The following is a 13551-nucleotide window of genomic DNA, read 5'->3' as shown; positions in this document are numbered from 1 at the left end:
TTCAACCCATAGCACCCCCTTTAAGGAAGATCGTGTTGCCTTAGCTGCCGAGAATGCTGCCTGCAAACAGCTTCAAGTTATCAGCCTCTACGAGGCCTGCCTCAGCTGCAGAAAACCATCTCACTCAAGGCCATGCCCTTGACCAGGGTGGCCCATACTTGGTGACTGATGGAGGCAGGTCTGGCTATCTTGTCTCCACTTGGAACAGCTCCGAAGGGCCATTCTAACTTCAGAGTGCCCCCCAGTGTTGCCTAACGTCTTTTTTGGGCTGGCACTGACCCAAAAGCCTGGATTTCTCCTTCTGCTCATGGCTGCTTGAGCCCCCTACCTCTTACTGGTATTGATCCTTACATCAGCACCCTGCGTGCTAAACCCTGCCACAGGTTTTATTTCCAGGAGAACCCAACCTGCAACAGGTGGAAAGAGAAAATAAATGTCCTTAGGGTGGACAGGTCCTGGTAGGCAAGATAGAATGGAAGGAGATTACACTAGAGAGGTAAGCAAGGGCCAAGTCATGCATGATTTTGTAAGCTATGGAAGAGTTTGGGTTTTCTCCTAGATGCAATAGATGGGAATCCATAGAAGAATTTTGAATAGAGAGTAAGAGGATCCATTTGCATTTTGACAAGATAACCCTGGTTGCTGTTTGTGCCACCTGGTCTCTGAGCCTGTTAACTGTCCTGTGAGATGTAACTCTTCCCTTGAGACAAGGCAGTTGCTTGCCTCAGAGGGGCCTATGCTAAGACCACAAGGAGAGACCTCCAGCTTGCACTGGACTTGAGCCTAGAAATGCCTCACCCCTGCTGGCCTCTCCTCTTCATCCTCTCAGGCTGCCTTGGGCTGAACAGAACTACATCTTCAACCGCCTTTATTATAAAGAGTTTTACTGGCTGGAAAGTTTTATTGGCATGGAATCCTGAATTGCCTTTTCCTCTTAGAGTAGACTTCCACTCAATTGTTTCAAAACCAACTTCATTTTTTTTCACTGTAAAAAAATCACATACTTTTTGTAGAAAATTTGGGAAATAAACCTTTCAAGGAGAAATTAAAAATCACCTGGTAATAGCTACCATTTTGGCATATTCATATCACATAGCATGAGGTACAAAGCTGAATGCTGGTTATTGGGCCAGGTGGATAACAAAAAAGACACTGATTATGTGAATATTATACTCATCTGGGGAGCTCATGCCCGATCTAAAGGCTTTCAACTTTCAACTCTAGCTTGCTGGGTTTGGCATAAACTGGTTCTAGTTTATGGTCCCTCTGTCTAAAGGATATTCACTAATGTATTCTGCCTACATCTCTATCTTTTTTTACTCTTCCCCTTTATTCCACTTTAGCTATACTAGCCTCCTTACTATTCCTCTAGCATGCCAAATATGCTCATTCCTCAGAGCCTTTGCACTTGCAGTTCCCTCTGCCTGGAAATATCCACACTTTGCTTAAAATTTACCTCCATGAAGAGATCTTTCTTTACCAGGCACATAAAATGACACTGCTATTATTCTCCTTCTGACCCTGATTTATATTTCTTCATATCAACAACTATCACATTACCTGTTTGTTTATTTTCCTTTGGTAAGACATCCTAACATTTTTTTCCATCATGGCACACTGAGAAAATGATACTGTTTGAACAGCATGCTGGGGAAAATGGAGGAAGCCAATTGTGATTGGCGTTAGTGAAACTGGAGTGCGGGAGACACTCCAGCCTTCATAGAAACCTCAGTGGATGAGACACATCTGTCACGAATCTGGCACCTGTTAACACCCATCCCTCCACCAGAATGTAAGCCCCAAGATAGTCCTTAAAGCAGAACCTGACAAGTAGTATGTGCTAAATAAGTTATATCATGAATGTTTCTCCATATCATTAAAAAGTCATGAACATTTTAAAGACTCTGATCTTTTGTCAATTGGGGTATATTTCGTTTAATGGATACTCTATTATTGTACTTGTGGGGTTTGTTTTTTCTTTGGTACTTGAGTTAAAATCTACTTGATTTAAAATCTTGCCTCCTTAGTAATGAATTGCTGAAGACTTGGAAGAAATCATGTGTGTGTCACCATGCACAGCATCTGAGTAGCGCCATCTTCCTGGGGAAGACATCAGATTTGAGAAGGCACACACCATTTTAACTTGGATGCAGAGATACACATCATGCCCTAACGAATCCTGGTATGCATGCCCCGGAACAATCTGAAACATCTCTGGGCATGTTTAGTGTATCATTCAAAAGGAATGAGACTTGGTACATGTCAAATTCTCTGTGAACCTCACGTCCAACATGAACCACATAAGAATTCCACCAGTAAGTTTTTTCCTTGATAATCACTTCTAAAACAGAAACTTGGAATAGAATCAGGAAGGGATGTGAAGGAGAGTGAATGTATGAGGAGCAGGCAGGAGATGCTGCTGGTGAAACTGGACTCCCCTCCTTCCCGGTGATAAGGGAAACCATGCAGGCTAGTGTACTTAGTGAATGCCACAGGCATTTTTCTCATTCCTGATGGGCAGGGTGGAAGGTTAGGCTCTTCTAAATTGTACCTGTGTGCTAGGTCAATTAATCAAAGTGTAGGTACAGGACAAACACCCAAACATATTTTGTAAAATTCAATCCATTCCTAGCTGCACAAATGTCCATCTATCAGAATGTCAGTGACCTGTGTGGATTTATGTGTTTATGCACATTTTCTTAAAAGAATTTTTCTTACTGGAAAATTCGTGGATACATCAGGAAGATTTTTTTTTCTTGTATGAAAGAAGAGATACTGTCAAGGGTATGAGTGAAGAACTTCTGGACTCAAATCCTAGTTCTGACACTTACAAATGTGTGATCTTGGACAAGTTACTTAACCTCTTAGTATCTCAGTTTTCTAAGGATAATACATATTTCACACAATATTAGGAAATGAGATAAAGACTCTTGGGGGCTTTACTGGTACTGCAACTTTCAACAGGATGAAGAATTAGATTTTCCTCTCTCCCCCTCCTTTTTAAAGTTCTCACTCTCTATCTAAAGACACATTTCTTGTGTGTTCCACAGAACAAATGTTCTAAGACATGTTCACAAAAAGAGGGACCACTACACCCTAACTTCCCTTTCAGAGATTCATTATACCAATTGGCATGTTGAAGACTCAGGAATTATACAGTAGAGAAAACCGGTTGATTTTTATTTAATTTGGTGTTTCCCAATCTTATTTGACCAGAGGATTGTTTGTTTGTTTCTGATGATACCTCTTACCAGCTTTCTGAATGACTCTTTGATGAAAACACACTGTGAGAATGGATCCTCTAAGGCACCGTCGGAACAAAGGATCACTGAATTTAGGGGAAATCAGGAGTGTCCACAGTGAAGCTATAATGTCTCATCTGGAAAACTGGAGGTCCTAGCTTACACATTTTGTAATAAAGTGATAGTATGGTCTTTAAGTTTGCAATAATCCCAAATAATTATTAATTTTTATATATCTAATTCTTTTCTGCATGCTATCTTTTAATTTTTATCAGCCTCTGTTATTTTATTGGCTTGTTACTTATCTTTTATGTCTTCTTTTCAAGCATCAACCCTTGGTTTACTCAGTGCGGGTGTGTAAGGGTGGAGTCTCCCTTCTTCACAAAACCCCTAGGTAGGTACAGCTTCCAATAGTTGGTGACTCATGAATGACAAGACTATAAACACTTTAAGCATTGATTATAATGAGAGAGTAGCAAGTTATTGCTTGATGAAGTTGGATTTATTAATAGATGAGATAATCCGGTTGTTACCAAAAGTCTGACTTGTAGTTTCTTTGAAACTTCTTATAATCCTCTCTTATTTATTTAGAAAAATTTTCTGAATCCAATCCCATCACCATAAAACTTAGAGAAATGTCTTTATCAGCACTTCATAGGTAGCCAAGAAAAATAAAGTGGATTAAATCAAAAATTTTTTTCTTTTCTTTATATATATATGTGTGTGTGTGTGTATACATATTATTGAAGTATAGTTTATTTACAATGTTGTGTTAGTTCAGCACAGTAATTCAGTTATATATATATATATATTCTTTTTCAGAGTCCTTTCCCTTATGGGTTATTGTAAAATATTGAGTATAGTTCTGTGTGCTATACAGTAGGTCCTTGTTGTTTATCTATTTTATATATAGTGGTGTGTGAACGTTAATTCCAAACTGCTAATTTATCCCTCCCCCCCTTTCCCCTTTGGTAACCATAAGTTTGTTTTCTATGTCTGTGGTTCTATTTCTATAAAACAAATTTAAATAAGGAAAATAGAATAACAAGAGTTCAGGTAAGACAAAAAAAAAAAAAAGATAGTTTTCCCTCACCCACACACTCCTACCAAAAAAAAACAAACCCAGAAAATGAAACTTACAAACCCTGATCCTCATTCTCATACAAACAAGAGAAAGGAAGGAAAAAATAATAACAAAGACTTGTGAGCACAAAATAAGAAAGGTCAGTTTGAGAAGTGCTAACAAATATTCTGTAACATAAAGGTAATTGTAAAATTATATAAGTATGTCTGAAAAGAGAAAATTACAGAGAAAACGAAAATGTTTTTGACCCTCCCCCCCACTAACAGATGGGGAGGAGAATCTGTTCATTGCTGAGGCCAAAAGACAAAGACTCCTATTGAATATTTCATTTTTTTATCCCTAAAATAAAATAGTTGTGTGCAGAAACTAGAATGGGCAACCCCTCCCCACAAAAATAAAATGAAAATAAATAAAAATATTACAGCCATGTCACATCAGGGCCCATACAATTCCAATCTGCAGTGAGACTTTTCTTGTATACATTATTAATTCATTTCTGTTTCTAGTAATAGCAAGTTAGGTTATTAGGACCAACTTTTTTCAGAAAAACAACTGCAAATTATGGATAAAATGCAAAAAAAAAGAATTTTTTTTAGAAAAAGCATTGAAGAGTTGACAAGATAGGAATTTCCAGGGCAAACTTGAAGGGAAAGCAGGAACCCAGACAGGTAAAGGGAGCCCAGAGACCTCTGAAGGCCTGTGTCAACCAGGAAAAATTAGAACTTTAGTGTTAACAGCCAGGCTGACATGGTCTGTCCAAGGTGGGAAGTTAAGAGGAGATGCTTTGCATTATAAGTAGAAATCCTAAAGGGCTATACTCTTAGGGTCAGTGTGAAGCAGAAGTAAATTGGCCTTTGAATGTATTTTTAGCTGAAATTGACATCTTATGGATGGCCAGAAAAAAAAAAAGCAAACCCAGAAACAACAACATAAAAATGAAACCCTCTAGCTGAATTTAGTTTGAAGTGATACCGAACAGAGAGTGTCCCTAGATATTTGGTTTAAGCAAATGTGTATTTTTGCACCTTTTATAGCAGAGCTCAAATTATTCCTATAAATACATTTTCAAAGGTATTTAGCAGCAAACAGTGCCATTCACACAAGAAAAAAAGCACTGTGCATGAGAACAAGCAAAGAACAGACAACAGAAAGAGATCCACAAAGACTCTGGATATGGAATTATTAGTTAAGGCTTGTAAAACAACTATGCTTTCAATGTTTAAATAAATAAAAGATAAACTGAAAATATCCTTGCAAACAGGAAACCTTATAAAGTAAAATCAGATCTGGAAAAGAACCAGTTAGAACTTCTAGAAATGAATATACTTATATAGATAAATAGATCAATATAGGTATATTCATGGATGGATATATATCTGTATAGATATATATGTATGTATATATGTATATATACATGCATATATATACATGTATATATACACACACACATACGTGGATACATTATGGATCAATGCATAGAATTTAAAAATTATTCATGGGTAAAAAGATAATTGAGAATTTGAAGATAAGTCAGAAAAAATTATCCAGAATGCACCACAGAAAGAATAAAGGATGGAAACTACAAAAGAGAGATTAAGAGACATGAGGGATATAGGGAAAGGGTTTAACAGTAATTTAATTAGAATCCCAAAAGGGCAGTAGAGAGAGAATAAAGCTATAATGGCTATTAATTTCTAGAACTTATGAAATAAATAAACCCAGCATTCTAGAAGTCCCCCAATTTCAAGTGAGAAATTGGATAAAGAAGATGTGGTATATATATACAATGACATATTACTCAGTTATAGAAAATAACAAAATAACGCCGTTTGCAGCAACATGGATGGACCTAGAGATTGTCATACTAAGTGAAGTAAGACTGACACAGAAAGACAAATGTCATATAATATCGCTTGTATGCGGAATCTAGAAAAATGGTACAGATGAACTTATTTGCAAAGCAGAAATAGAGTCACAGATGTAGAGAACAAACTTACGGTTACCAAGGGGGAAAGAGGGGGACGGGACGAATTGGGAGATTGGGATTGATATATACACACTACTATGTATAAAATAGATAACTAATAAGGACCTACTGTATAGCACTGGGAACTCTACTCAGTACTCTTTAGTGGCCTATATGGGAAAAGAATCTAAAAAAGTGTGGATATATGTATATGTATAACTGATTCACTTTGCTGTGCACCTGAAACTAACACAACATTGTAAATCAACTATACTCCAATAAAAATTTTTTTAATCAAATAATACCGAAATTAATGGAAAAATATGCCATGGTCGTGGGTCAGAAGACCCACTATTGTTAAGATGTCTATTCTCCCCAAACTGATCTATAGATTTAGCACAATCACAACCAAATTTTTCACCAGACTTTTTGTAGATATCTAAAAGTGCTTCTAAGATCTGTGTTGTAAGATAAAGAAACCGGAATAAGTGAAGGAATTTTGAAAAAGAGAAAAAAAATTGAGGGACTCACACTACCTGATTTCAATACATACTATAAAGCTACAGTAATTAAGTTAGTGTGATATTGGTGAAAAGATAGACACATAGATCAATGCAACTGAGTAGATGTTCCAGAAATAGACCCACTCTAATATGGTCAATGGATGCAAAAGTAATTCAATGTAGAAAGGATAGTCTTTCCAACAAATGGTGCTAGAACAATTGAACATTATAGGCATAAAAATGAACCGTATCCTATCCTTCACACTTGATATAAAAGTTAACTAAAAATGATTCCTAGATTTAATATGAATATAAAACTATAAAACTTTTAGATGAAATATAGAAAATCTCTGTGACCTTGTATTAGGGAATGAGTTCTTAGATGTGAACCAAAAGCACAATTTATAAAATAAAAATTTATAAGTTAGACTTTGTGAAAATTAAAGCTTTTGCTCTTTAAAATACTGTTAAAAGAATGAAAAGATAAGCCACAGACTGGAGAAAATATTTGCAAATTGTATCTGACAAAGTACTTATATCTAGAATATGTAGTGAACTCACAAACAAAATTCAACAATAAGAAAGCATACAACCCTCAAACATAGGCAAAGGTTTCAACAGACACTTCTCAAAGAAACTATGTGGAAGGAAAATGAACACATAAAGATATGATTGTCATCATTAGTTACTAGGGAAATGGAAGTGAAAACCACAATGAGATACTACTATACACCTATTAAGAGGGCTAAAATAAAAAATATTGACGATACAAAATATTGAAGTAGATATGGGACAACTGGAACTTTCATACATTGCTGATGGAAACTCAAGGTACATTTTCTTATAAAGTTAAAAATAAACTTACTGTCTGACCCAGTAATCCCACTTGCTAAGTATGTACTATTTACTCTAGAGAAATTAAAACTTATGTTCCCACACTAAAACTGTACATGGATGTTTATAGTAGCTTTATTCGCAATAGCACCAAACTAGAAATAACCCAAATGTCCTTCAGTTGGTGAGTGGATGAACAAATAGTGTATATCCATAAAATGAAATCCTACTCAGCAATAAAAACAAGCTAAATGTACATACGTGCAATGATATGGGTGTATCTCAAATGCACTTTTCTCAGTGAAGGAAGCCAGACTCCAAAGGTTATGTGTGGTGTAATCTCATCTCTATGACATTCTGGAAAAGGCAAAACTATAGGGAGGGAGAACGGATAAGTGGTTACCAAGGGTTAGGGGAGAAGGAAGGTTTGACTCTAAAGAGGTATGATGAGCTAATATTTTGGGGTGAGGGAGCTATTCTGTATCCTGATTTTGATGGCAATTTTACAACTCTGTGCATTTTGTCAAAACTCATAGAACTGTAAAATGGTGTATATTACTGTATATAAATAACAAAATTAAGCAAAAGTTAACTGCTTTAAATGCCTCATGCACCACAGAAATAAGGTTTAGCATGATCAGAAACCAAGGTTAGGGTGGTCGTGTAATGCATTCTTTGGAAACCAAAATCTTTGCTTTAAAAACAATGGTAAAAATGTGCTGCATTCTTTGTTAACTTGAACCAGGAACAAATGGATAATTTCAGAAGCATTTCTCAGATAGTTCTAAGTATAAGTAGTATGTCATGAATCATAATTGTCAGGGAAAATTCAACAGATTCTTCTACAGCATCCCTTGTATTTTATCAGGACAATCTACAGGACTTTTGGTATTATAACATTTAAAAGATGATGGCTCAAATAAGCCCTCTTAGTCGGTTTTGTAAACGAAGGCATCACTTAAGAAAATGCTATGGTTTGGGCTAATATATATGCAGTTTAAAATAATTATATTACAGTCTGTTGAATTTGCACATAGAACTGAATTTTCTTTTAAAAAAATATCATGCTATCGTTTAGTCAGTCCTGGAGCAATTCTCCAAGTCACTGTAGAACTACCAATAAAGATTGATATCCTTAAGGAAACTACACACCACACACACATGCATACAAATGCTAATACAGAGACAGTTTCACCAGCATAGGCAGACACACATATATACACACACTCTCACATGCACACACGAGTAGACACATATAGGCACATATATAATGTACACACACGTAAAACACACAGGCATGTTCACACGTGTCCACACAGCATGCAAATTCACAAGCACATCTCCCCCGCACCGTGCACATACTGTTTTTTCTCTCTCAAAAATGTAGACCATCTCTTAGAATCCAGAGTATAAGAATTGCTTTTAAAGGTTACAGTGTCTACCTTAAATAAAAGGAGCTTCTGCCTCAAATCCATTTTGAAATAAGCTGGTTATAAATGAAAAACAGATGGAGAAAAGATCAGGCAATACTTGGGATTCTCAGCTAAATTCTTTGATAATATCCAAACATAATCCATTTAGGTTTGGGATGTTCACTCTTGGGACTCAGCCACCACACTGAATCCAACAGCCCCACCTCCCTGCCACCCTCAGCCCTGGCTGAACTCTCAGCTGGCAGCCAGCACTGACTTGTCATGTGTGAATGAGCCATCTTGGAAATGGATCCTTCAGCCCTTAGTTGAGCTGCCCTAGCTGATGCCATGTAGGGCAGATACAAATGCCCCTGCCAAGGCCTGCCTAAATTTCAGATTTGTGAGCAAAATTGTTGGTATTGTTTCAAACCATTAAGTCTTAGAGTGATCTGTTATGCAGCAATAGAGAACTCGTAAATGCAGAATAAAAAGATATTGAAATGACTTTATCTTCTTTCCCTTGACACTCTTTCTTCACTCTGCCATGCTGCAAACGCGTTCACACTCCACAATTCACCACACACACACACACACACCCATAATAGTGTAGAGGAGAGATAAGAGTTGTGAAAACTAGAGGGAGAGGAAGGGAGAGAATGAATTCATGAGTCTGATAAACTTGTACTGAGTAGTAAATGCAAGAAATCACTTCCAATATTTGAGTCAAACATGAGAGGCAGTTTAGGGATGGTGTGTCCAGAGGGTGATCTTAAGGGAAAAATTGGGGGAAATGTTTCTTAGAGGGATTTCAAGAGTTTGTGGTGCCAATTTGCAGGTGCCACTGCCAGGAGATGAACTTGTTTTGCTGAAGTTCATGATCTTATGGGTAGATGTTGTTGGTTCAAGTAGAAGATTCAGTCATAGGACAGAGAACCTCTGGAATGATGGCAATAAGAACCTCTGGGCATACTCTAAAAATATGCCCGGAAGAGGAAAAGATGGGTTCTTGTAGTAGGGATAAAAGACTAAGAATATTTATACATTATATTTACACATTAGGGATATTCTCAAGTGAGAAATATGACAGGGTGAAAGAAGCCACCTTGGAGCATTGGCCAGGGACAAGGGTTGGTGATTAGAAGTCCCTGGAGCTGAAAGCATAAGTCCTTCCATCAAATGATAGTCATTTAGTTATTGCCTTCAATAATTATTTCAATAAGCATTTATTGAGCATGTATTATATGCTACTCACTAGAAATATAATGAATAAAACAAATATGGTCCTTGCCCTCTTGGGGCTTATCAGTTAGTTGGAGTGAAACAGAAACTAATTAAATAATGACATAAACATATAGTTAGAAATGATGAGAGGTGTTATTAAAGAAAGTGCAGAGTTCTGTGAGAGGAAGAATTAAGAAGCCAAACATAGCTTCTGCTCTTTGGTTGGCTACAGTTTTTCTTCTCACCTCATCTTTTTCACACCCTCCAATAATACTTTGAAAGAAACTAAACTTCATTCCTTGACTTTTTGAGTGCTTATGAATGATTTAATTTTTTATGTATATACAACTTTGAAAAGACAGTTAAAGTAGATAAATAGGAAATATACAAATTCAAAGGTCTTTATAGTCCACATAATTCTCAGTCATGAGTTTCCATTTGGGTGCTAGGGATGTGGGCAAAACAGAGGACGTAAATGTTACAACTTCTGTCTTCAAGGTACTCACACCTATCTGGTGAAACAAAGGTAACCCACATTGAAAAAAATCCTTCCATAAGACAGACCACACCATTATTAAATCCTAGATTGTGTTGAACAGGCCTTTAAGTGCTAAAGAAACTCAGGGAAGCTATGATGAACCTGCTATCATCAAAAGAGGCTATAAGGAGGAGGTCGGTTTGGAAAAGGGTAGTGTTCTTGTTGTTTGGTTGGGGCAATGCAGAAAGAAGCATTCCAAGTGAGGAGAGGAACAAGGGTCAAGACTCAGAGGTGGAATGAAAGTGTTGTATAGAAGTAGATAAGTTTCCATTGCATTCATGAGGCATTATTTTACCATTGGTTTTGGGTGACATCAAATGCTTTAAAAGCAGGGTTTTTAATGAGTATAACCAAAATGGGGAGGATGGCGAGGGTGTTGGGCTTGCGTGGGAGGTGAAGCTATTTGATAGATTACTTTAGAATGCATAAACATTTAAATATGACCACATGCCCAATGTAGGTTCCTTCCTTGTTTATTCTACAATTAAGTTGGACAGTATGAAATTGCTGGTATTCAATCATTTTGACCTACAGAAATGTCAAGGTCATATTCTTCAACCAAATAGATCATTAAATAACACTTGTATTTGTTTACCACTTCCATCTCTAGGCAGTTCTGCACTCTTTGGAAGTTGGAAATCTAGAAATTATCAAAGATATTTTGCTGTTATAGTTGACGAATGCTGTGATGTGCCACCTAGATTCTCCTGCAGGGGGAAACAATTTCTCCCCACCCACTCTGGCCAGCCTGGGAATACTGCTGACAGGTAGCCCTCAGCTCTTGAGCCTCTTAAGAGATTGCCTCAGCGCTGCCTGGCCCAAGGTCATGCTCCCTTCCCAGGGCAGCCCACACATAATGACTGATTCAAGAAGGGATAGAAAGGTCTGATCATCTCACTTCAACTCATAATAAATCCTAAGCTGACTGTAGGGTCAGCTGAGACCTCCACTGACTCTAAAACACAACTTAACTTCTCTCTCCTCCCAATTTTGTTTTCTCACAACTCTTGCATAGGCTTTGAACCCAATGCACTCCCTAATAACCCTACTGCACTGTAAGCTCTGTCTCTGAGACTGTTTCCCAGTTACCTGACCTACCACAGTTGGTGCCAGATCTGACAAAGCAAATACTGAGAATAGAATTAGGAACTGGATCACTTGCCACCCAACTGGCAATGAGAATTCTGCCACTGGTGATAGGTGTAACAGAAGGAGCTTTTGGCACAAGACAGCAGTGCCATTGTTAAAACTTTCAGTGCTAGTGAAATGGAATGGTATACTGGTGGAAAGGAATGCACTAGCTGATGATATGATTCTGGCATTTAAGAAACATGAGGGAAAGAGTAACTATAAGGACAGTGGAACTGAGTGGAAACTGAAGACCAAGGCTGGGACTTAATTTTAAGAGGAAAAGAGCTCCAAAGAAGATAAACTTTCCCCCCTCCAAAAAAAAAAACCAAGTTCTGTTATGCCAAGTTCCTGATCTGCGCTGGGAAAGAATACGACCCCGACACAGAGGATAGAGACAGATGGGTTAATAGTCTCAATAGTTTAAATACCCAGGTTCCCCTGAACCCTCTGGCCCCTCTTCTCTATAAAAAGCCAGCTCTCTCCAGTTGTTTGAAGATGATGCAGAGATGTCTACCACATAAGACCACCTGTGTTCCCCATCCAACCCCACACCCCAGGATATGCCCCATCACCATTCTGGTCACTAGCCCAATAACCAGGGTTAAGATATATCATGGCTTCTCCAGGGAAATGATGGTCTCATAAGGTAGGAAAGGAACTCGACCTCAAAAGATCTGCACTTCCCAGTCAATACATACTGGTATGAGTTGGAGGAATATAGGTGGGACTGGATTCTGAGGGCACTTGACTAAGCAGGGGAGGGAGACATAACATAAAGTTGGAAAAGGGAGAGTTTATTGATTTGGGAGCACTCTTCCAGGAAACAGGATTTGACTCCTTGGCAAGGACTCCAAGGATGGTTCCTTTCCAAACATGGACAAAGCAATGGTTAATGTTAGTTTAGATAGAAACACCAGAGTTGCCATGGCAGGTAGTGGAAGACTATATGGCAAAAGTGGGAATGTGAAAGTGGACATACTATGTAAGTCCAGAAAACCCACTGGAGGGCTGTATTTATTGGGAAGACTAAGAGGATACAGCACTTATCATCACATTTGCCAGATGTGATGGTGAGAGGGGACCAACGTCACCAAAATGTTTTATGGTGGTAGTCTTCTGTTGGCCAGTGGTGGTGCTGCTATGAAAATGGCCTCACTGATAGAAATGGGGATGCTAGAAGCCAGGTGGAAGTGCTATAACCATTAGAAGCCAGGTGAATATAATTACAGTAATGAGCAACAAGTTTAGAGCAAGAGCCAGGGGACCCTGACCTTCAAAGAGTAATGGAGATGTTTAAGAGAACAGACTTGAGAATGGACTTGAGGACATGGGGAGGGGGAAGGGTAAGCTGGGACGAAGTGAGAGAGTGACATGGACATATATACACTATTAAATGTAAAACAGATAGCTAGTGGGAAGCAGCCACATAGCACAGGGAGATCAGCTCTGTGTTTTGTGTCCAACTAGAGCGGTGGGATGCGGGGGCGGGGGCAGGGAGACGTAAGAGGGAGGGGATATGGGGATATATGTATACGTATAGCTGATTCACTTTGTCATACAGCAGAATCTAACACAACATTGTAAAGTAATTATACTCCACTAAAGATATTAAAAAAGAGA

General features: G+C 38.0%; 1 long non-coding RNA gene across 1 annotated transcript in view; it reads left to right on the top strand.

Moving 5' to 3' along the window:
• The window catches only part of LOC114905994, a 249353-nt gene that overhangs the window by 188983 nt on the left and 46819 nt on the right, over positions 1 to 13551 (top strand). The window lies entirely within an intron of this gene.

Source organism: Monodon monoceros, unplaced genomic scaffold (assembly GCF_005190385.1).
Source record: "Monodon monoceros isolate NGI ecotype Baffin Bay Population unplaced genomic scaffold, NGI_Narwhal_1 Super_Scaffold_22, whole genome shotgun sequence".
NCBI classification, from domain to species: domain Eukaryota; kingdom Metazoa; phylum Chordata; class Mammalia; order Artiodactyla; family Monodontidae; genus Monodon; species Monodon monoceros.
The sequence above is the reverse complement of the archived record's forward strand: the minus strand, read 5'-3'. Positions and strand labels throughout refer to the sequence as shown.